This window comes from Aquarana catesbeiana, linkage group LG02 (assembly GCF_042186555.1).
Source record: "Aquarana catesbeiana isolate 2022-GZ linkage group LG02, ASM4218655v1, whole genome shotgun sequence".
In the NCBI taxonomy this organism is placed as follows: Eukaryota; Metazoa; Chordata; class Amphibia; order Anura; family Ranidae; genus Aquarana; species Aquarana catesbeiana.
In genome coordinates this window covers 812504619-812528428 of record NC_133325.1, presented here as the reverse complement: position 1 = coordinate 812528428, position 23810 = coordinate 812504619, and the positions used below count along the sequence as shown (strand labels likewise).

General features: G+C 49.8%; 1 protein-coding gene across 4 annotated transcripts in view; it reads left to right on the top strand.

Moving 5' to 3' along the window:
- Window positions 1–10030: 10030 nt before the first annotated feature.
- Window positions 10031–23810, top strand: part of LOC141129518 (uncharacterized) — a 148430-nt gene continuing 134650 nt past the window's right edge. For all 4 annotated transcript variants that reach the window (XM_073617601.1, XM_073617603.1, XM_073617602.1 and 1 more), the window contains exon 1: window positions 10031–10758. The gene's annotated coding sequence lies outside the window, so the exon portion shown is untranslated. The remainder of the gene's footprint in view (window positions 10759–23810) is intronic.

Below are 23810 nucleotides of genomic sequence, written 5' to 3'. Positions count from 1 at the left end.
CTCTAACCCCAACCCCAAGCCCTAACCCCAGCCCTAACCCCAACCCCAACCCCTAACCCCATCCCCAAACCCAACCCTTATCCCAACCCCTAACCCTGGCCCCAACCCCATCCCCAACCCTAACCCCAACCCTAATCCCAACCATAACTCCAACCCTAACCCCAGCCCAAACCTCAACCCTAACTCCCAACTCAAACCCTAACCCCAATCCTAACCCCAGCCCTAACCCCATCCTCAACCCTAACACCAACACTAACCCTAACCCCAGCCCTAACCCCAACCACAACCCTAACCCCAGCCCTAACCCCAGCTCTAACCCCAACTCTAACCCCAGCCCTAACCCTAACCCCAACCCTAACCATAACCCTAACCCAAACCCCAACCCTAACCCCAACCCCAACCCCAACCCTAACCCCAACCCTAGCCCCAACCCCAGCCCTAACCCAGGACTAACCCTACCCCAACCCCAGCCATAACCCCAGCCTCTAACCTTAACAAAAACCCCAATCCCAACCCTAACCCCAACCCCAGCCCTAACCCCAGCCCTAACCCCAACCCTAACCCCAACCCCAGCCCTAACCCAAGCCCTATCCCCAACCCTAACCCCAACACTAAGAACAGCCCTAACCCCAACCCTAACCCCAACTACAACCATAATCTCAACCCTAACCCCAGCCCTAAACCTAACCCCAGCCCCAACCAAAGCCCTAACCCCAGCCCCAACCAAAGCCCTAACCCCAACCCTAACCCCAGCCCTAACCCCCAACTCAAACCCTTACCCCAACCCTAACCCCAGCCCTAACCCCATCCCCAACCCTAACCCCAACCCTAACCCCAGCCCTAACCCCAGCTCCATTGCTAACCCCAACCCTAACCCCAGCCCTAACCCCAGCTCTAACCCTAACCCCAACCCTAACCCCAGCCCTAACCGAAAATCCTAACCCCAACCCCAGCCCCAATCCTAACCCTAACCCCAGCCCTAACCCCAACCTCATCCCCAACCCCATCCCCAACCCTAACCCCAGCCGTAACCCCAACTCCAACCCTAACCCCCAACTCCAACACTAACCCCAACCCTCACCCTAACCCCAAACCTAAACCCAGTCCTAACCCCAGCTCTAACCCTAACCCCAACCCTAGTCCCAGCCCTAACCCAAGCTCTAACCCTAACCCTAACCCAAGCCCTAACCCTAACCCCAACCCCACCTCCAACCCTAACCACAACCCTAACCCTTAACCCAACCCTAACCACAACCCCAGCCTTAACACCAACACTAACAGCAACCCTAACCCCAGCCTTAACCCTAACCCTAACCCCAGCCCTAACCCCAACCCCAGCCCTAACCCCAACCCCAACCCTAACCCCAACCCTAACCCCAACCCCAACCCTAACCCCAACCCTAACCCCATCCCGAACACTAACCCCAACCCTAAACCCAACCCTAACCCAAACCCCAACCCTAACCCCTACCCTAACCCCATCCCCAACCCCAACCCTAACCCCAACCCCAACCCTAATCCCAGCCCTAAACCCAGCTCTGACCTTAACCCCAACCCTAACCCCAGCCCTAACCCCAACCCCAGCCCCAACCCCAGCTCTAACCCTAACACCAACCCTAACCCCAGCCATAACCCTAACCACATCCCCAACCCCATCCTCAACCCTAACCCCAACCCTAACCCTATCCCCAACCCTAACTCCAACCCTAACACCAGCCCTAACCCCAGCCCTAACCTCAACCCCCAACTCAAACCCTAACCCCAACCCTAACCCCAGTCCTAACCCCATCCTCAACCCTAACACCAACCTAACCCTAACCCCAACCCTAACCCCAGCCCTAACCCCAACCCTAAGAACAGCCCTAATCCCAACCCTAACCCCAACCCCAACCCTAACCCCAACCCTAACCCCATCCCGAACACTAACCCCAACCCTAAACCCAACCCTAACCCAAACCCCAACCCTAACCCCTACCCTAACCCCATCCCCAACCCCAACCCTAACCCCAACCCCAACCCTAATCCCAGCCCTAACCCCAGCTCTGACCTTAACCCCAACCCTAACCCCAGCCCTAACCCCAACCCCAGCCCCAACCCCAGCTCTAACCCTAACACCAACCCTAACCCCAGCCATAACCCTAACCACATCCCCAACCCCATCCTCAACCCTAACCCCAACCCTAACCCTATCCCCAACCCTAACTCCAACCCTAACACCAGCCCTAACCCCAGCCCTAACCTCAACCCCCAACTCAAACCCTAACCCCAACCCTAACCCCAGTCCTAACCCCATCCTCAACCCTAACACCAACCTAACCCTAACCCCAACCCTAACCCCAGCCCTAACCCCAACCCTAAGAACAGCCCTAATCCCAACCCTAACCCCAACTCCAACCCTAACCCCAACCCTAAGAACAGCCCTAATCCCAACCCTAACCCCAACTCCAACCCTAATCCCAACCCTAACCCCTAACCCTAACTACAACCCCAACCCTAACCCCAGCTTTAACACAAAACCCCAACACTAACCCCAGCCCTAACCCTAACCCCAACTCTAACCATAACTTTAACCCCAACCCTAACCTCAATACCAACCCTAACCCAAACCCAGCCCTAACCCCAACCCTAACCCCAACCCCAGCCTTAACCCCAGCCCTAACCCCAACCCTAACCCCAGCCCTAAACCTAACCCCAACCCTATCCATAACCCCAACCCCAACCCTAAACCCAACCCCAGCCCTAACCCCAACCCTAACCCCAACCACAACCCCAGCCCTAACTCTAACTCCAACCCAAACCCCAGCCCTAACCCCAACCCCAACCCTAACCCCAACCCCAACCCTAACCCCAACCCTAACCCCAACCCTAAGAACAACCCCAACCCTAACCCCAACTCTAACCCAAACCCCATCCCTAACGCCCACCCCAAACCCAACCCCAACACAAACCCTAACCCCAACCCCAGCCCTAACCCAGCCCTAAACTTAACCCCAACCCTAACTATAACCCTAACCCCAACCCCAACCCTAACCTTAACCCCAACCCCAACCCCAACCCTATCCCCAGCTCTAACCCTAACACCAAACCCTAGCCCTAACCCTAACCCCATCCCCAACCTCATCCCCAACCCTAACCCCAACCCTAACCTCAGCCCTAACCCCAACCCTAACCCTCAACTCCAAACCTAACCCACAACTCCAACCCTAACCCCAACCCTAACCCCATCCTCAACCCTATCCCCAACCCTAACCCCAACCCTAACCCCAACCCCAACCCTAACCCCAGCCCCAACCCCAGCTTTAACAATAAACTCAACCCTAACTCCAGCCCTAACCCTAACCCCAACCCCAACCCTAACCCGAGCCCTAACCCCAGTTCTAACCTTAACCCAGCCCTAACCCTAACCCCAACCATAACCCTAACCCCAACCCTAACACCAACCCCAACCCTAACCCTAACCCCAACCCTAACCCAAGCCCTAACCCTAACCCCAACCCCAGCTCCAACCCTAACCACAACCCTAACCCTAACCCTTAACCCAACCCTAACCACAACCCCAGCCTTAACCCCAACACTAACCCCAACCCTAACCCAAGCCTTAACCCTAACCCCAACCCTAACCCCAGCCCCAACCCCAGCCCTAACCCCAACCCTAACCCCAATCCCAACCCTAACCCCAACCCCAACCCTAACCCCAACCCCAGCCCTAACCCCAATCCTAACCCCAAACCTAACTCCATCCCGAACCCTAACCCCAACCCTAAACCCAACCCTAACCCGAACCCCAGCCCTAACCCCATCCCCAACCCTAACCCCAACCCTAACCCCTACCCTAACCCCATCCCCAATGCCAAACCTAACCCCAACCCCAACCTTAACCCCAGCCCTAACCCCAGCTCTGACCCTAACCCCAGCCCTAACCCTAACTCCAACCTTAACCCCAGCCCCAACCCGAGCTCTAACCCCAACACCAACCCTAACCCCAGCCATAACCCTAACCACATCCCCAACCCCATCCTCAACCCTAACCCCAACCCTAACCCTAACCCCAACCCTAACTCCAACCCTAACACCAGCCCTAACCCCAGCCCTAACCCCAACACCCAACTCAAACCCCAACTCAAACCCCAACCCTAACCCCAGCCCCAACCCCAGCTTTAACAATAAACTCAACCCTAACTCCAGCCCTAACCCTAACCCCAACCCCAACCCTAACCCGAGCCCTAACCCCAGTTCTAACCTTAACCCAGCCCTAACCGTAACCCCAACCATAACCCTAACCCCAACCCTTAACCCAGCCCTAACCCTTAACCCAACCCTAACCACAACCCTAACCCTAACCCTTAACCCAACCCTAACCACAACCCCAGCCTTAACCCCAACACTAACCCCAACCCTAACTCAAGCCTTAACCCTAACCCCAACCCTAACCCCAATCCTAACCCCAGCCCCAACCCCAGCCCTAACCCCAACCCTAACCCCAATCCCAACCCTAACCCCAACCCCAACCCTAACCCCAACCCCAGCCCTAACCCCAATCCTAACCCCAACCCTAACTCCATCCCGAACCCTAACCCCAACCCTAAACCCAACCCTAACCTGAACCCCAGCCCTAACCCCATCCCCAACCCTAACCCCAACCCTAACCCCTACCCTAACCCCATCCCCAATGCCAAACCTAACCCCAACCCCAACCCTAACCCCAGCCCTAACCCCAGCTCTGACCCTAACCCCAGCCCTAACCCTAACTCCAACCTTAACCCCAGCCCCAACCCGAGCTCTAACCCCAACACCAACCCTAACCCCAGCCATAACCCTAACCACATCCCCAACCCCATCCTCAACCCTAACACCAGCCCTAACCCCAGCCCTAACCCCAACACCCAACTCAAACCCTAACCCCAACCCTAACCCAACCCTAACTCCAACCCTAACACCAGCCCTAACCCCAGCCCTAACCCCAACACCCAACTCAAACCCTAACCCCAACCCTAACCCCAGCCCTAACCCCATCCTCAACCCTAACCCCAACCTTAACCCCAGCCCCAACCCCAGCTCTAACCCCAACACCAACCCAAACCCCAGCCATAACCCTTACCCCATCCCCAACCCCATCCTCAACCCTAACCCCAACCCTAACCCCAGCCCCAACCCTCAACTCCAACCCTAACCTCAACCCTAACCCCAGCCCTAACCCCATCCCCAACCCTAACCCCAACCCAAACCCTAACCCCAGCTCTAACCCCAGCTCTAACCCCAATGCTAACCCCAGCCCTAACCCCAACCCAAAGCCCAACTCTAACCCCAACCCCAAGCCCTAACCCCAGCCCTAACCCCAACCCCAACCCTAACCCCAACCCCTAACCACAGCCCCAAACCCAACCCTTATCCCAACCCCTAACCCTGGCCCCAAACCCAACCCCAACCCTTACCCCAACCCCATCCCCAACCCTAACCCCAACCCTAATTCCAACCCTAACTCCAACCCTAACCCCAGCCCAAACCTCAACCCTAACTCCCAACTCAAACCCTAACCCCAACCCTAACCCCAGCCCTAACCCCATCCTCAACCCTAACACCAACACTAACCCTAACCCCAACCCTAACCCCAACCACAACCCTAACCCCAGCCCTAACCCCAGCTCTAACCCCAACTCTAACCCCAGCCCTAACCCTAACCCCAACCCTAACCCTAACCCCAACCTTAACTCTCAACTCCAACCTAACCCCTAACTCCAACCATAACCCCAACCCTAACCCCAGCCCTAAACCCATCCTGAACCCTATCACCAACCCTAACCCTAACCCCAACCTCAACCCTAACCCCAGCCCTAACCCCAGCTCTAACCTCAGCAATAACCCCAGCCCTAACCCTAACTCCAACCCCAACCTTAACCCCAGCCCTAACCCCAGCTCTAACCTTAACCCCAACCCTAACCCCAGCCCTAACCCTAACCCCAACCCTAACCCCAACCCCAGCCCTAACCCCAACCCCAACTCTAACCCCAGCCCTAACCCCAACCCTAACCCCAAACCCAACCCCAGCCCTAACCCCAGCCCTAACCCTAACCCTAAGAACAGCCCTAACCCCAACTCCAACCCTAACCCCAACCCAAACCCCAGCTCTAACCCCAACCCCAACCCTAACCCCAACCCCAACCCCAACCCCAGCCCTAACCCCAACCCTAACCCCAACCCCAGCCCTTACCCCAACCCCAACCCTAACCCCAACCCCAACCCCAACCCCAGCCCTAACCCCAACCCTAACCCCAACTCCAACCCTAACCCCAACCCAAACCCCAGCCCTAACCCTAACCCCAACCCCAACCCCAGCCCTAACCCTAACAGAAACCCAAGCCCTAACCCCAACCCCAACCCCAGCCCTAACCCCAACCCTAACCCCAGCCTTAACCCTAACCCTAACCCCAATCCTAACCCCAGCTCTAACCCTAACACCAGCCCTAACCCCAGCCCTAACCCCAACCCCCAACACCATCCCCAACCACATCCCCAACCCTAACCTCAACTCTAACCCTAACCCCAACCCTAACTCCAGCCCTAACCCCCAACTCCAACCCTAACCCCAACCCTAACCCCAGCCCTAACCCCATCCACATTCCTAACCCCAACCCAAACCCCAGTATTAACCCCAGCTCTAACCCTAACCCCAACCCTAATCCAGCCCTAACCCCAGCTCTAACCCTAACCCCAACCCTAACCCCAGCCCTAACCCTAACCCCAGCCCCAACCCTAACCCTAACCCCAAACCTAACCCCAACCCCAGCCCTAACCCTTACCCTAACCACAACCCTAACCCCAGCCCTAACCCCAACCCCAACCCTAACCCCAATTCTATCCCCAACCCCAGTCCTAACCCCAGCCCTAACCCCAACCCTAACCCCAATCCCAACTCTAAGCCCAGCCCTTACCCCAACCCTAACCCCATCCCCAACCCTAACCCCAACCCCAACCCCAGCCCTAACCCTAACCCCATCCCCAAACTGAACCCCAACCCTAACCACATCCCCAACCCTAACCCCAACCCTAACCTAAACCCCAACCCTAACCCCAGCTCTAACCCAAACCCTAACCCCATCCCCAACCCCATCCTCAACCCTAACCACAACCCTAACCCCAACCCTAGCTCCAACCCTAATGCCAGCCCTAACCCCTGCCCTAACACCAACCTCAACCCCCAACTCCAACCCTAACCCCAACCCTAACCCCAACCCTAACCCCAACCCCAGCCCTAACCGCAGCTCTAACCTTAACCCCAACCCTAACCCCAACCCTAACCCCAACCAAAACCCTAACCCCAACTATAACCCTAACCCCAACCCTAACCCTAACCCCAACCCTAACCCAAACCCCAGCCCTAACCCCAGCCCTAACCCTAACCCCAACCCTAACCCCAACCCCAGCCCTAACCCCAACCCCAGACCTAATCCCAACCCTAACCCCAACCGCTAACCCCAGCCCCAACCCCTAACTCCAACCCCAACCCTAACCCCAACCCTAACCCCAGCCACAACCCCAACCCTAACCCCAACCCTAATTAGTGGAGCATAATTTGTTATGCTCCACTGGGATAAGAAGGATGCCCAAACCCCAACCCTAACCCCAACCCTAACCCTATTTAGTGAAGCATAATTTGTTATGCTCCACTGGGATAAGAGGAACGCCCAAACCCCAACCCTAACCCTAACCCCAACCCCAACCCTAACCCCAACCCTAACCTCAACCCTAACCCAAACCCCAGCTCTAACCTCAGCCCTAACCCCAGCCCTAACCCCAACCCCAGACCTAACCCCAGACCTAACCCCAACCCTAACCCCAACCGCTAACCCCAGCCCCAACCCCTAACTCCAACCCCAACCCTAACCCCAACCCTAACCCTAACCCCAGCCCCAACCCTAACCCTAATCCCAACCCTAACCCTAATTAGTGGATCATAATTTGTTATGCTCCACTGAGATAACATGGACACCCAAACTTGCACTATTGGGAATAATCCCTGATGGAGTGTTACCAGTAGAGATGCACACTATGTGGGCAAGATCCTTATATTTATATTTAGCACGTAAAGTTATTCTACAGAAATGATCATCTGCTGATCCTCCAACCCATAAAGAATGGGCTGAGAAAATGAACTAAATACTTAAAAGAGAAAAATGAACATACAAGCATAGAGGTACAACCCAAAGGTTTGAAAAAATCTGGTCATGTTGGATCGAACCCAGTAATGAATTATATAACAGTCAGTGGAGAGGAGTGAAGGCAGAGGAGAGGGATGGGAGTAAAGAGCAGAGGTGTGGGGGGGGGGGGGGGGGAAATCAGTACAGAGAGATCATTAGAAGCTGTATAGAGGAGGACGCCATAGTCTGATCTATGATATCGGGGTGAATTATTTTGACATGTAAAATGTATCCATGTAATATTAAGTTTTGTTACTTTATTCTGAGAGGTGTGAGGTTTGCTTGTTTTGTGTTTTTCTTTTTTTGACACTGTAGGGATTCATTTGACATAATTTATGTAATGGAATGTATTTGCTTTTTCTTTCTTGGGGATTTATCCCTGTAATAAGTGAAATGTGGCTATTTGTTTGTATGTAATGTTTAATACTAAAAATAAAAAAAAAAAGATTAAAAAAAAAAGACAGTAAAAGGCTGCCTTCTTATGAGTTTTTGGTACTACACACCTCCACCTCTAAGGACAGTACAAGGCTGCCATCTCGTGGTGAGCTAATGGTACTACACATCTCCACCTCTGAGGCCAATACAAGGATGCCATCTTGTGGCAGTTTGGTTGTATTACACACCTCCACATTTTATGGTCAATCCACCCCCCCACCCATGCTGAGGGCATGTGGTCTGATATTGCTTGGGGGGTGCACACTTGTCCCTCACCCTTTCCTGGCTTGGCAGGCTGCCTTCTCTGATCAGGGTCCAGAGTGGATTTTTGAATGGACCCCCACACTGTTTTCTTGTTTTTTTTTACATAGGATACCACCTTAAAATCCATAAAGAATTTGGGGGACCCCACCACATTTTTTTTAGTGGGGTCCCCTTGACAAGCAAGTGACTGAAGCTGTTGTCAGTGTTGCAGTAATGGGTTGTGTACATCGTACAGAGGAGCCGCTTTGCAGGCAGGGTCTGCCCCCCTCCCCCCAGGGTCTGCCCCCCCCTCCCCCCAGGGTCTGCCCCCCTTCCCCCAAGGGTCTTCCTCCCTCCCCCCAGGGTCTGTCCCCCCTCCCCCCAGGGTCTGCCCCCCTTCCCCCAGGGTCTGCCCCCCTCCCCCCAGGGTCTGCCCCCCTCCCCCCAGGGTCTGCCCCCAACATGTTATTTAAAGGAATTGTGCATTTTAATCTTAATGCCTTAAGAAAAGGGGCTGTCCCCGCCAAATTGAAGTTTTTTTTAACTTTTTTTAGGTTTGGTTTTTGTCCCCAGCTCAATGCCCAGCCCCCACCCTGCCTCATGCCATTTGAGTGACAATCCCTTGACATATTAGCCTAGAAAATGTCCAGAACATTTGACCCCCATCCATGGAGTTCAGTGGGGTTCAGGTTTAACACTCAAACCGTTTCATCACACATTACACAGACCATCGGGAAACCTGAAAAATGCCATCACTGGGGGGGGACAGGAAGTGGCTGCAAAGTGGCTGCGGGAGATCAACAGCACCACAAGAAAAGATAAAAAAAGTGGAAAACCAAACATTTTATTACACAAATGACAATTGCTTATGATACACGGAGCACCAAGCACTTTGGGTTGACATTTGGTTTAAGAAATATAAAAAAACACCAATTCTGTGTTCATTATACAGGCAGTTGAGCTGCTAATGAAGAGGACCTGTCATTATATTGGTGGGGTGTGAATCGGACGTGCTGCTCTGCGCTGTCCCTGTGAATTTCTCCCAATCGGCGGTCATTTTCTAATGTTCACTCACAAGTATTCGAACCCCCCCCATCCTCCATCAGAGACTTCCTCATCTCAACTTCTCCTTCTGGTTTCCTGTAAGAGATAAATTTCACCAAATGTAAGTTTGTTTCATATTCCGAGCAGAAAGAGGAAGTGTCAGTCCTGCGAAAAAATAACAACTTCCACCAAGATGAGGAAAGAGTATAAGACTTTCCAAACAGAGGTGAAGACCCGGCCAGAGGGGCCCCTGAGATCCTGAGCAGAGGGGCCACTGAGATCCTGAGCAGAGGGGCCACTGAGATCCTGAGCAGAGGGGCCACCGAGATCCTGAGAAGAGGGGCCATTGAGATCCTGAGCAGAGGGGCCACTGAGATCCTGAGCAGAGGGGCCACTGACACTCCAAGTATTGGGACCACTGGCAAAACCAAGCAGAGGGGCCACTGAGATCCTGAGCAGAGGGGCCACTGAGATCCTGAGCAGAGGGGCCACTGAGATCCTGAGCAGAGGGGCCACTGAGATCCTGAGCAGAGGGGCCACTGATACTCCAAGTATTGGGACCACTGACAAAACCAAGCAGAGGGGCTCCTGAGATCCTGAGCAGAGGGGCCACTGAGATCCTGAGCAGAGGGGCCACTGAGATCCTGAGCAGAGGGGCCACTGAGATCCTGAGCAGAATAGCCCCTGAGATCCTTAGCAGAGGGGCCACTGAGATCCTGAGCAGAGGAGCCACTGACACTTCAAGTATTGGGGCCACTGGAAAAACCAAGCAGAGGGGCCACTGAGATCCTGAGCAGAGGGGCCACTGATATTACAAGCAAGACACAAAATCACCAATATTGTAAGTTGACAGATGAGTGTATTTATATATGTGTACATGTGTGTGTATGTATGTTATATATACTATATATACTGTGTTTATATATATATATATATATATATATATATATATATATATATATATATATATATATCTACACACACACACGGTGTCTGTGTATCTATATACTGTAATAATATAGAACATCCTGTGAGCCTCCACCAACAATAATAAACCAATAAATCCTCTTTGAATCAGCTGCAAGCTGAACACATGTCTCATAAACCAGGGGAAGGGGACCCCCTGAGGAAGATACGAAATTCCCTTGTATCAACACATGTAGGGGAAGGGGACAGGGCGGCACGCTTAGCAGATCAGCTGTTAGGGAACGATCAGCATACCATCCCGTTACCGGCCGGTTTCCACCATTCGTTTTTTGCTTGATGTAGAATGGCGCACTGAAGCGCCTGGATATTGTGAGTACCCTGTGTGGGACCTGTTTATTTTTTGGTTCAATAAATTGCATAAACATACTACACTATGAGATCCTTCAGGTGAGCCTTCATTACATGGGGGGAGCACCTGAGTGAGAACACAGCATCTGATTATCGCATCAATTTCACAGCATACTGAATCGCATGGAGTGAGGAGCACCTACTGAATCGCATGGAGTGAGGAGCGCCTGTAAATTGGATCAATCTGAACTTTGCACAGTGCACTTAAGCACTTTTCTATAATTCCAGTATTTGGATCTATTTAGATTTCCACCAACGTATTTGCGTTAATATTTTTCATCACTATATGAATGCATATTGTCACTTTATTATTTGGCTATTAAGCTCTTGTTATTTTATATATTTTTCATCGTATATTTTATACATTATAATTACCACAGTGTAGAGGATATATTTTTACCAGTTCAGAGGCTTTATACTTATACCTTTGATAGCGCATCGTTTTTAATGCGATTTTATTTATATACTGTATATGTAGTGATGAGTGAACTGGCTTGGGTTTGACCACCAGGCCAGAGATGTGGGGATGAGACCATTGTCTTCAACAACGGGACAAGGTGCCATGGAAGGGTGTCTTCCTTGTAAATTGCACTCCCAATAGTATGGGCATGTGGCCAGGTATGGTTTCCCATGGTAGAGACACATACTCATCACATGCTCATCACATGCTCATTGCCCCCCACTTTCCTACATGCCTGGATAAGCGCCTGATATGGATTTTGAGGGGGGTCCCATGGAAAAAAAGCAAAAAAAAAAAAATTAGAGTCCAAGGCCAGCACGGTGGGGTTGGGGGCTGCGGTGGTGAAGGTTTTTTGGCTGGGCGGTGGGGTTGTGTGGCGGGGGTAAGGTCACTTGCTGGTTGCTGCCTGGCTTACCGGTACCCATCAATGCTGACCACTAAACTCACCTGCCTGCCACACTTATCTACCTACCTGACATACACTGACCTACATACACTGACCTACCTACTTAACATACACTGACCTTCCTACACTGACGGTAGTGACACACTGACCTACCTGACCAGGATACTTCATGTGTCCTGCAGCAATAGCTCAGCCGTGGTGTGCGGTGCGCGCCCATCTTCATAGCAGGCAGCCGGAGGAGAGGAGGAGAGGAGAGGAGGAGAGCCGAGCGGGGATCTCACGTGGTGGCTGCATTGTAATTCCCACCTTCTGGAGCCTGCAGCACTTATGATGGACATCACACATCCCGCAGTCCCACGATTGGACCAGTGGGACGTCCATCAGCGCTGCAGACTCCAGAAGTCAGGACCTGCTATGTCACTCGGCGGCGCTCGGGATAAGATCGGTCCCCGCTTGGCGGCGCTTGGGGCTATAAATAGAATGGTGCCCACTCGAGATTCGGGGCTTTTTGGGGACACGGTGAGCCCCCCTTCTGCCAACGCCACTGATTATCCAGGCATGCAGCTTGGCTGGCTAGGAAAGGATGGGGCTGCAAACATGTGGTCCCCTTCTTCCTGAACCATACCAAGCCAGATGCCCTCAGCACTGAGAGGGTGTCGTACAAGAAGTTGCCCTGCAGGGCACCTTGTCTCCATGTTGATTACCCACAGCCCTGACCCAATGGACACATGGGGCCACCAGATATACATCTCCCCCCCTACATGAATGAGAACTGGGTCACAAAAATAGTAAATAAAAACACACAGACCTTAGAAAAAAGTATGTAATGAGATATACATTCGATGTCAATAACGTCGTCCAGCAATGTAAACCATCAATCACCATAAGCAATGCCCACCAATGGTGACCCAAAGCAATTAAGACCTGCCGCGCCTGACAACCTTCACCCACCCCCCAAACCTCGCTACTCCTATTGCAAATGACAGAATCCCTGCTAGATCCTATATGTAAAGAAGCCAGCGGGGATAGTGGGTGATGTCATTGACCAAATATGGCCATGACCGGACCACGATCCAACTTTACAAACAGAACAATGCAGGCAGGGAGGTCGGGAACTGTCCTCCTGATGTATTAGAGGTACTGCCACTAAATGGTGGACATCTGGCTGAGGCATATCCACCATAACAAGGTTCAGGAAGGAGAACCGGCCAAATCTGGACATTTGGTTTCCTTTTTTTGCCAAATGGCAGCCAGGCTCAGGATGGGTTGAACTCATACTGGACCTGAACCTGAAGCTCATAACTACAGTATATATAAATATATATAGAGATAGTCCATGATTGCAGCATTCTGTCACAAATGTGAGAACACCGAATGAGAGAGAACATTTCACACCGTCCCGAGGATAGGCAACCCGTGTGCCGAAAAATGAAATCTAAGAAATCTAGTTTTTTCTGCACCTTCACACCTCAGATCACCACAATTCCTGCACCTTTACACCTCAGATCACCCCAATTCCTGCACCTTCACACCTCAGATCACCCCAATTCCTGCACCTTCACTCCTCAGATCACCCCAATTCCTGCACCTTCACACCTCAGATCACCCGAATTCCTGCACCTTCACACCTCAGATCACCCCAATTCCTGCACCTTCACTCCTCAAATCACCCCAATTCCTGCACATTCACACCTCAGATCACCCCAATTCCTGCACCTTCACATCTCAGATGACCCCAATTCCTGCACCTTCACAGCTCAGATCACCCCAGTTCCTGCACCTTCACTCCTCAAATCACCCCAATTCCTGTACCTTCACACCTCAAATCACCCCAATTCCTGCACCTTCACACCTCAAATCACCCCAATTCCTGCACCTTCACACCTCAAATCACCCCAATTCCTGCACCTTCACACCTCAGATCACCCCAATTCCTGCACCTTCACACCTCAGATCACCCCAATTCCTGCACCTTCACTCCTCAAATCACCCCAATTCCTGCACCTTCACACCTCGGATCACCCCAATTCCTGCACCTTCACACCTCAGATCACCCCAATTCCTGTACCTTCACTCCTCAAATCACCCCAATTCCTGCACCTTCACACCTCAGATCACCCCAATTCCTGCACCTTCATCCCTCAGATCACCCCAATTCCTGCACCGTCACACCTCAGATCACCCCAATTCCTGCACCTTCACACCTCAGATCATCCCAATTCCTGCACCTTCACTCCTCAAATCACCCCAATTCCTGCACCTTCATCCCTCAGATCACCCCAATTCCTGCACCGTCACACCTCAGATCACCCCAATTCCTGCACCGTCACACCTCAGATCACCCCAATTCCTGCACCTTCACACCTCAGATCACCACAATTCCTGCACCTTCACACCTCAGATCACCCCAATTCCTGCACCTTCACACCTCAGATCACCCCAATTCCTGCACCTTCACTCCTCAGATCACCCCAATTCCTGCACCTTCATCCCTCAGATCACCCCAATTCCTGCACCTTCACACCTCAGATCACCCCAATTCCTGCACCTTCACTCCTCAAATCACCCCAATTCCTGCACATTCACACCTCAGATCACCCCAATTCCTGCACCTTCACATCTCAGATGACCCCAATTCCTGCACCTTCACAGCTCAGATCACCCCAGTTCCTGCACCTTCACTCCTCAAATCACCCCAATTCCTGCACCTTCACACCTCAAATCACCCCAATTCCTGCACCTTCACACCTCAGATCACCCCAATTCCTGCACCTTCACTCCTCAAATCACCCCAATTCCTGTACCTTCACTCCTCAAATCACCCCAATTCCTGTACCTTCACTCCTCAAATCACCCCAATTCCTGCACCTTCACACCTCAGATCACCCCAATTCCTGCACCTTCACACCTCAGATCACCCCAATTCCTGTACCTTCACTCCTCAAATCACCCCAGTTCCTGCACCTTCACACCTCAGATCACCCCAATTCCTGCACCTTCACACCTCAGATCTCCCCAATTCCTGTACCTTCACACCTCAGATCACCACAATTCCTGCACCTTCACACCTCAGATCACCCCAATTCCTGCACCTTCACCTCTCAGATGACCCCAATTCCTGCACCTTCACACCTCAGATCACCCCAATTCCTGCACCTTCACACCTCAGATCACCCCAATTCCTGCACCTTCACACCTCAGATCACCCCAATTCCTGCACCTTCACACCTCAGATCACCCCAATTCCTGTACCTTCACTCCTCAAATCACCCCAATTCCTGCACCTTCACACCTCAGATCACCCCAATTCCTGCACCTTCACACCTCAGATCACCCCAATTCCTGCACCTTCACACCTCAGATCACCCCAATTCCTGCACCTTCACTCCTCAAATCACCCCAATTCCTGCACCTTCACACCTCAAATCACCCCAATTCCTGCACCTTCACACCTCAGATCACCTCAATTCCTGCACCTTCACACCTCAGATCACCCCAATTCCTGCACCTTCACTCCTCAAATCACCCCAATTCATGCACCTTCACACCTCGGATCACCCCAATTCCTGCACCTTCACACCTCAGATCACCCCAATTCCTGTGCCTTCACTCCTCAAATCACCCCAATTCCTGCACCTTCACACCTCAGATCACCCCAATTCCTGCACCTTCATCCCTCAGATCACCCCAATTCCTGCACCGTCACACCTCAGATCACCCCAATTACTGCACCTTCACACCTCAGATCATCCCAATTCCTGCACCTTCACTCCTCAAATCACCCCAATTCCTGCACCTTCACACCTCAGATCTCCCCAATTCCTGCATCTTCACTCCTCAAATCACCCCAATTCCTGCACCTTCACATCTCAGATCACCCCAATTCCTGCACCTTCACACCTCAGATCACCCCAATTCCTGTACCTTCACTCCTCAAATCCCCCCAATTCCTGCACCTTCACTCCTCAAATCACCCCAATTCCTGCACCTTCACACCTCAGATCACCCCAATTCCTGCACCTTCACACCTCAGATCTCCCCAATTCCTGCACCTTCACTCCTCAAATCCCCCAATTCCTGCACCTTCACTCCTCAAATCACCCCAATTCCTGCACCTTCACACCTCAGATCTCCCCAATTCCTGCACCTTCACTCCTCAAATCCCCCCAATTCCTGCACCTTCACTCCTCAAATCACCCCAATTACTGCACCTTCAGACCTCAGATCTCCCCAATTCCTGCACCTTCACACCTCAGATCACCCCAATTCCTGCACCTTCACACCTCAGATCACCCCAATTCCTGCACATTCACACCTCAGATCACCCCAATTCCTGCACCCTCACACCTCAGATCACCCCAATTCCTGCACCTTCACTCCTCAAATCACCCCAATTCCTGCACCCTCACACCTCAGATCACCCCAATTCCTGTAACTCCACACCTCAGATCACCCCTATTCCTGGACCTTCACACCTCAGATCACCACAATTCCTGTACCTTCACTCCTCAAATCACCCCAATTCCTGCACCTTCACACCTCAGATTACCCCAATTCCTGCACCTTCACACCTCAGATCACCCCAATTCCTGCACCTTCACACCTCAGATCTCCCCAATTCCTGCACCTTCACACCTCAGATCACCCCAATTCCTGCACCTTCACACCTCAGATCACCCCAATTCCTGCACCTTCACACCTCAGATCACACCAATTACTGCACCTTCAGACCTCAGATCTCCCCAATTCCTGCACCTTCACACCTCAGATCACCCCAATTCCTGCACCTTCATCCCTCAGATCACCCCAATTCCTGCACATTCACACCTCAGATCACCCCAATTCCTGCACCTTCACACCTCAGATCACCCCAATTACTGCACCTTCAGACCTCAGATCTCCCCAATTCCTGCACCTTCACACCTCAGATCACCCCAATTCCTGCACCTTCACACCTCAGATCACCCCAATTCCTGCACCTTCACACCTCAGATCTCCCCAATTCCTGTACCTTCACACCTCAGATCACCCCAATTCCTGCACCTTCACACCTCAGATCACCCCAATTCCTGCACCTTCACACCTCAGATCACCCCAATTCCTGCACCTTCACACCTCAGATCACCCCAATTTCTGCACCTTCACACCTCAGATCACCCCAATTCCTGCACCTTCACTCCTCAAATCATCCCAATTCCTGCACCATCACACCTCGGATCACCCCAATTCCTGCACCTTCACACCTCAGATCACCCCAATTACTGCACCTTCAGACCTCAGATCTCCCCAATTCCTGCACCTTCACATCTCAGATCACCCCAATTCCTGCACCTTCACACCTCAGATCACCCCAATTACTGCACCTTCAGACCTCAGATCTCCCCAATTCCTGCACCTTCACACCTCAGATCACTTCAGTTCCTGCACCTAAACACCTCAAATCCCCCCAATTCCTGCACCTTCACTCCTCAAATCACCCCAATTCCTGCACCTTCACACCTCAGATCACCCCAATTCCTGCACCTTCACACCTCAAATCACCCCAATTCCTGCACCTTCACACCTCAGATCACCCCAATTCCTGCACCTTCACACCTCAGATCTCCCCAATTCCTGCACCTTCACTCCTCAAATCACCCCAATTCCTGCACCTTCACACCTCAGATCACCCCAATTCCTGCACCTTCACACCTCAGATCACCCCAATTCCTGCACCTTCACACCTCAGATCTCCCCAATTCCTGCACCTTCACACCTCAGATCTCCCCAATTCCTGCACCGTCACATCTCAGCTCACCCCAATTCCTGCACATTCACCCCTCAGATCTCCCCAATTCCCGCACCTTCACATCTCAGATCACCCCAATTCCTGCACCTTCACACCTCAGATCACCCCAATTCCTGCACCTTCACACCTCAGATCTGCAGAGAAAAAATAGTGTGTGCAAAAAAAAATTAATAATAATAAAAAAAGTAATAAAAACATACAAAAACCACTTGGATCATGGTTTGATCTAGGTCAGTGCGAGGATTAGGGTTTGGGTCAAGGTCAGGGTCAAAGGTTAAAGTCAGGGTCAGTATTTTTTTTTTACTGGATTATTTTTTTTTATTATCAGTGTCGGTGTGTTTTAGGTAGGATATAAAAAACAAAATGTGCACTACTGCTTCTGGGCGGTACTACGGATACATACAACAAATAACATATACATACACATATCGCTGCGATCGCCAGGAGGATTTATTTTGGGTTGTTCTATGGTAGTAGCAAGAAATATACAGCTAAATTAAAAAAATATATATTTTTTACTCTTTTGAGTGAGTTTTCCTTTGATAATAAAAAAATCAATATATATCCATTATATCCATTACCATTTACCACCAGATGAAAGAACCAATTTTTCCTGAAAAAAAAAAACGCGGTATAATCCACCCGGATGCACAATGTAGTTGTGATGATACATACGGTTTTACATACGGTTTTACTAACACATGTCAAAGTCGCAAAATTGTGCTTAGGCATTAACATCTGTTTTACCCTTAGGCGCTGACATGGAAATTTATAGGTAGGCAGCTCCGATCCTCAGTGATTAGCGGTTCCAAATTAATAATAACTACTGCAGTAGGGAACAGACACAAAAGATACGCTCAGCATCTTTCCAAATAACTGTTCTGCTTTTGATTATGACACAATTGAAGGTTTTTATACACATGATTATGTAGGTATCACATCATAGTAGGTGAGGTTGAAAAAAGACACAAGTCCATCAAGTCCAACCTATGTGTGTGATTATGTGTCAGTATTGCATTGTTTATCCCTGTATCTTGCGGTCATTCAGGTGATTATCTAATAGTTTCTTGAAGCTATCAATGCTCCCCGCTGAGACCACCGCCTGTGGAAGGGAATTCCACATCCTTGCAGCTCTTACAGTAAAGAACCCTCTACATAGTTTAAGGTTAAACCTCTTTTCTTCTAATTGTAATGAGTGGCCACGAGTCTTATTAAACTCTCTTCCCCGGAAAAGTTTTATCCCTATTGTGGGGTCACCAGTCCGGTATTTATATATTGTGGGGTCACCAGTCCGGTATTTATATATTGTGGGGTCATCAGTCTGGTATTTATATATTGTGGGGTCACCAGTCCGGTATTTGTATATTGTGGGGTCACCCGTCCGGTATTTATACAATGAAATCATATCCCCTCTCAAGCGTCTCTTCTCCAGAGAGAATAAGTTCATCGCTCACAACCTTTCCTCATAACTAATATCCTCCAGACCCTTTATTAGCTTTGTTGCCCTTCTTTGTACTCGCTCCATTTCCAGTACATCCTTCCTGAGGACTGGTGCCCAGAACTGGACAGCATACTCCAGGTGCGGCCGGACCAGAGTCTTGTAGAGCGGGAGAATTATCGTTTTATCTCTGCATTTGATCCCCCTTTTAATGCCAATATTCTGTTTGCTTTGTTAGCAGCAGCTTGGCATTGCATGCCATTGCTGAGCCTATCATCTACTAGGACCCCCAGGTCCTTTTCCATCCTAGATCCCCCCAGAGGTTCTCCCCCCAGTCTATAGATTGCATTCAGATTTTTGCCACCCAAATGCATTATTTTACATTTTTCTACATTGAACCTCATTTGCCATGTAGTCGCCCACCCCATTAATTTGTTCAGATCTTTTTGCAAGGTTTCCACATCCTGCGGAGAAGTTATTGCCCTGCTTAGCTTAGTATCGTCTGCAAATACAGAGATTGAACTGTTTATCCCATCCTCCAGGTCGTTTATAAACAAATTAAATAGGATTGGTCCCAGCACAGAACCCTGGGGGACCCCACTACCCACCCCTGACCATTCTGAGTACTCCCCATTTATCACCACCCTCTGAACTCACCCTTGTAGCCAGTTTTCAATCCATGTACTCACCCTATGGTCCATGCCAACGGACCTTATTTTGTACAGTAAACGTTTATGGGGAACTGTGTCAAATGCTTTTGCAAAATCCAGATACACCACGCCTACGGGCCTTCCTTTATCTAGATGGCAACTCACCTCCTCGTAGAAGGTTAATAGATTGGTTTGGCAAGAACGATTCTTCATGAATCCATGCTGATTACTGCTAATGATATCATTCTTATTACTAAAATCTTGTATATAGTCCCTTATCATCCCCTCCAAGAGTTTACATACTATTGATGTTAGGCTAACTGGTCTGTAATTCCCAGGGATGTTTTTTGGGCCCTTTTTAAATATTGGTGCTACATTGGCTTTTCTCCAATCAGCTGGTACCATTCCAGTCAGTAGACTGTAAGTAAAAATTAGGAACAAAGGTCTGGCAGTCACTTGACTGAGTTCCCTAAGTACCCTCGGATGCAAGCCATCTGGTCCCGGTGATTTATTAATGTTAAGTTTCTCAAGTCTAATTTTAATTCTGTCCTCTGTTAACCATGGAGGTGCTTCCTGTGTTGTGTCATGAGGATAAACACTGCAGTTTTGGTTACTGAAGCCCCCCGATTCACTCGTGAAGACTGAGGAGAAGAATAAATTCAATACCTTTGCCATCTCCCCATCCTTTGTAACCAGATGTCCTTCCTCATTCTTTATGGGGCCAATATGGTCTGTCCTCCCTTTTTTACTGTTTACATACTTAAAGAATTTCTTGGGATGTTTTTTGCTCTCCTCCGCTATGTGTCTTTCATGTTCTATCTTAGCCATCCTAATTGCACCCTTACATTTCTTATTGCATTCTTTATAAATTCTGAATGCTGAGGATGATCCCTCAACCTTGTATTTTTTGAAGGCCTTCTCCTTTGCTTTTATATGCATTTTTACATTGGAGTTAAGCCATCCAGGATGTTTGTTCGCTCTTTTAAATTTATTACCTAATGGGATACATTGGCTAATGCCCTTATTTAATATGCTCTTAAAGCAAACCCATCTCTCCTCCTTATTCTTTGTTCCTAATATTTTATCCCAATTCATGCCTTTTAGCAAGGTTCGTAGTTTAGGGAAGTTGGCTCTTTTGAAATTCAGTGTCTTTGTGTTCCCTTCTTGTTTCCTATTTGTGTGATTTATACTGAAACTAATTGACCTGTGATCAATATTACAATTGTACGTTTATGGTAACAAGGGGCGGGTTAATTCTAATCAGGACTCGAAAGAATGTAAACATGTACTGAAAACATTATTACCCTGTTTCCCCGAAAATAAGACCTAGCGTGATTGTTGGTGATGGCTGAAATATAAGCCCTACCCCCCAAATAAGCCCTAGTCCTTGTAGGTCTTATTTTCAGGGTAGGGCTTATTTTCGGGGAAACAGGGTAGGGCTAATTTGGGGGGTATGGCTTATATTGCAGCCATCATCGACAATCACGCTAGGTCTTATTTTCGGGGAAACAGGGTAGTGCTGTGTGCACAGTGAGGGCAGTGTGCAATACATACAAAATACAATACAATTATATACAGAACTTACACATTTCCATTACAGTCTCCCCTCTTTTGATCAATATTTTGATCACTAACCATACCTGCTATCACCTTTAACCTGGAACCTCCACACGCTTAGGTGGAGGTAGTCCTGGCCAAAGAGGCAAAAAACTCCATTGTGGAGAAAATAATAGCTGAGCAACTTTTTTCATTACCAAATGACTTTTCATTGTGAAAAACAAATGATTGATAAGACATATTTACAGAGTACTGGCTGTACACTCCTGTGGTCAGAATGGTCTTCTACCTGAATTGTGAGCATGCTGACTTATCAGCATAACACAGACAATTCTACATAAAATGGAAGACGTACAAAAGACAAATATGACTTCACACATGGCTAAACTACTTTTCAAATCACATTATATATATATTTAAAAAATAATATAAAAAACATATAAACAGCTAAAAACAAACTGCTGTATCAGTCAAATACTACAAACAGCGATAATGTCGAGCAATGCTGGCATGTGTCCAACTTCACAGCAAAGTCATTTGAAAACAGTGATGAACGTTACCCTGGTTTAGATAGTGTTCATAGGTGATCCTAAAAAAAGTCACAGTGTGCACCTTCCACCGATTCTTCAAATAGCGCCACGTGAAACACACTCCCCTCAGGGGGTTAAACTCACAAGAGCACTATAGTAAAAACAGCCTCTAAGGGAAGTAATCCTCTGAACCATATAATGTGGTCTGTACCGTTCCAGGAGATCAGCGGATGATAAGGGCTCCGATAAAGGTCATAAACAAAAGAGAGAGCACATAGCATAATCCCGTTTATTAATAACAAAAAAGAGCCCCTCACAACAAATATCCCCTCATAAATATATACGTACAAAGATAGCAATCCATGAAGCTTTGAAAGTGTAATCAAGCGTGCATTTCACCGTTTCAGCCATCCGGTATCACCGTCTATGTAACCAAGGAGCAACCAAGATCACTTCCTTGCTCCGGAACCAGCAGCAGTGGAGCGCACGCGTCACTTCTGGTGTGGGTCACACACTGACACGTTTCGTCATATCCGACTTCAACAGAGGGCGTGATCCCGCCCCCCCGCTGACATCACGGGGAATGCCACAGGGAAGTCCCCGTGCATCAGAGGGGGGCGGGGTCACCAGGTGGCCCCGTCCTCCGTTATTTAAGAACCGTCAGAAGAGGAGAAGCGTCACACAGCGGGAGCCTCCCTCCATGCCATCATGGATGCGGAGCGGCCCGAGGAGAAGAAGGGAAGAAGACACTGCAGGGGAGATGCCGGACGAGAACACTGGAGGAAGAACCAGAAGAACCAGAAGAAGAAGAACATGAAGATGAAGGAAGAAACCGAAGGAAGATAGAAGATGGAAGAAAGAAGATAAAAGATAGAAGAAAGAAGAAGCATTTAAATAAAGGAATTGTCAAAAACTGTCTCTTGTCATTTTTAACATTTTTGACACCGGGCAAGGGTTGTGGGGATGAGGCTCTTGTCCTCATCAACATGGGGACAAGGTGTTTTGGGGGGCTACCCCAAAGCACCCTCCCAATGTTGAGGGCATGTGGCCTGGTACGGTTCAGTAGGGGGGGCGCTCTCTCGACCCCCCCTCTTTTCCTATGGCTGCCAGGTTGCGTGCTCGGATAAGGATCTGGTATGGATTTTTGCCGGGACCCCACGCCAATTTTTTAAAAAAAATTTTGGCGCGGGGTTCCCCTTAAAATCCATACCAGACCTTAAGGGTCTGGTATAGATTTTGAGGGGGACCCCACGCCATTTTTAAAAAAAATTTTGGCCGGGGTTCCCCTTAATATCCATACCAGACTTGAAGGGCCTGGTATGGAATTTAGGGGGACCCCCACGTCATTTTGTTAAAAATTTTGGTTCGGGGTTCCCCTGTGGGGAATTCCCATGCCGTTTTTATCAATGAACTTCTATGTGTATTGTCGGACCGGCAATGCAATAGCCGCGAGTAGTTTTAAATGGCTTTTTTTCATTTGAAATGTCATTTTGCTGTCAGACTGTTCTAAACACGGGAAACATGCGCCCCTTTACAGGCATACTATAGACACCCCCCAGCTACGAAATTTAAAGGGATATTACACTTTTATTGTTTCACTTTAAGCATTATTAAAATCACTGCTCCCGAAAAAACATCCGTTTTTAAAACTTTTTTTGCATTGATCCATGTCCCCTGGGGCAGGACCCAGGTCCCCAAATACTTTTTATGACAATAACTTGCATATAAG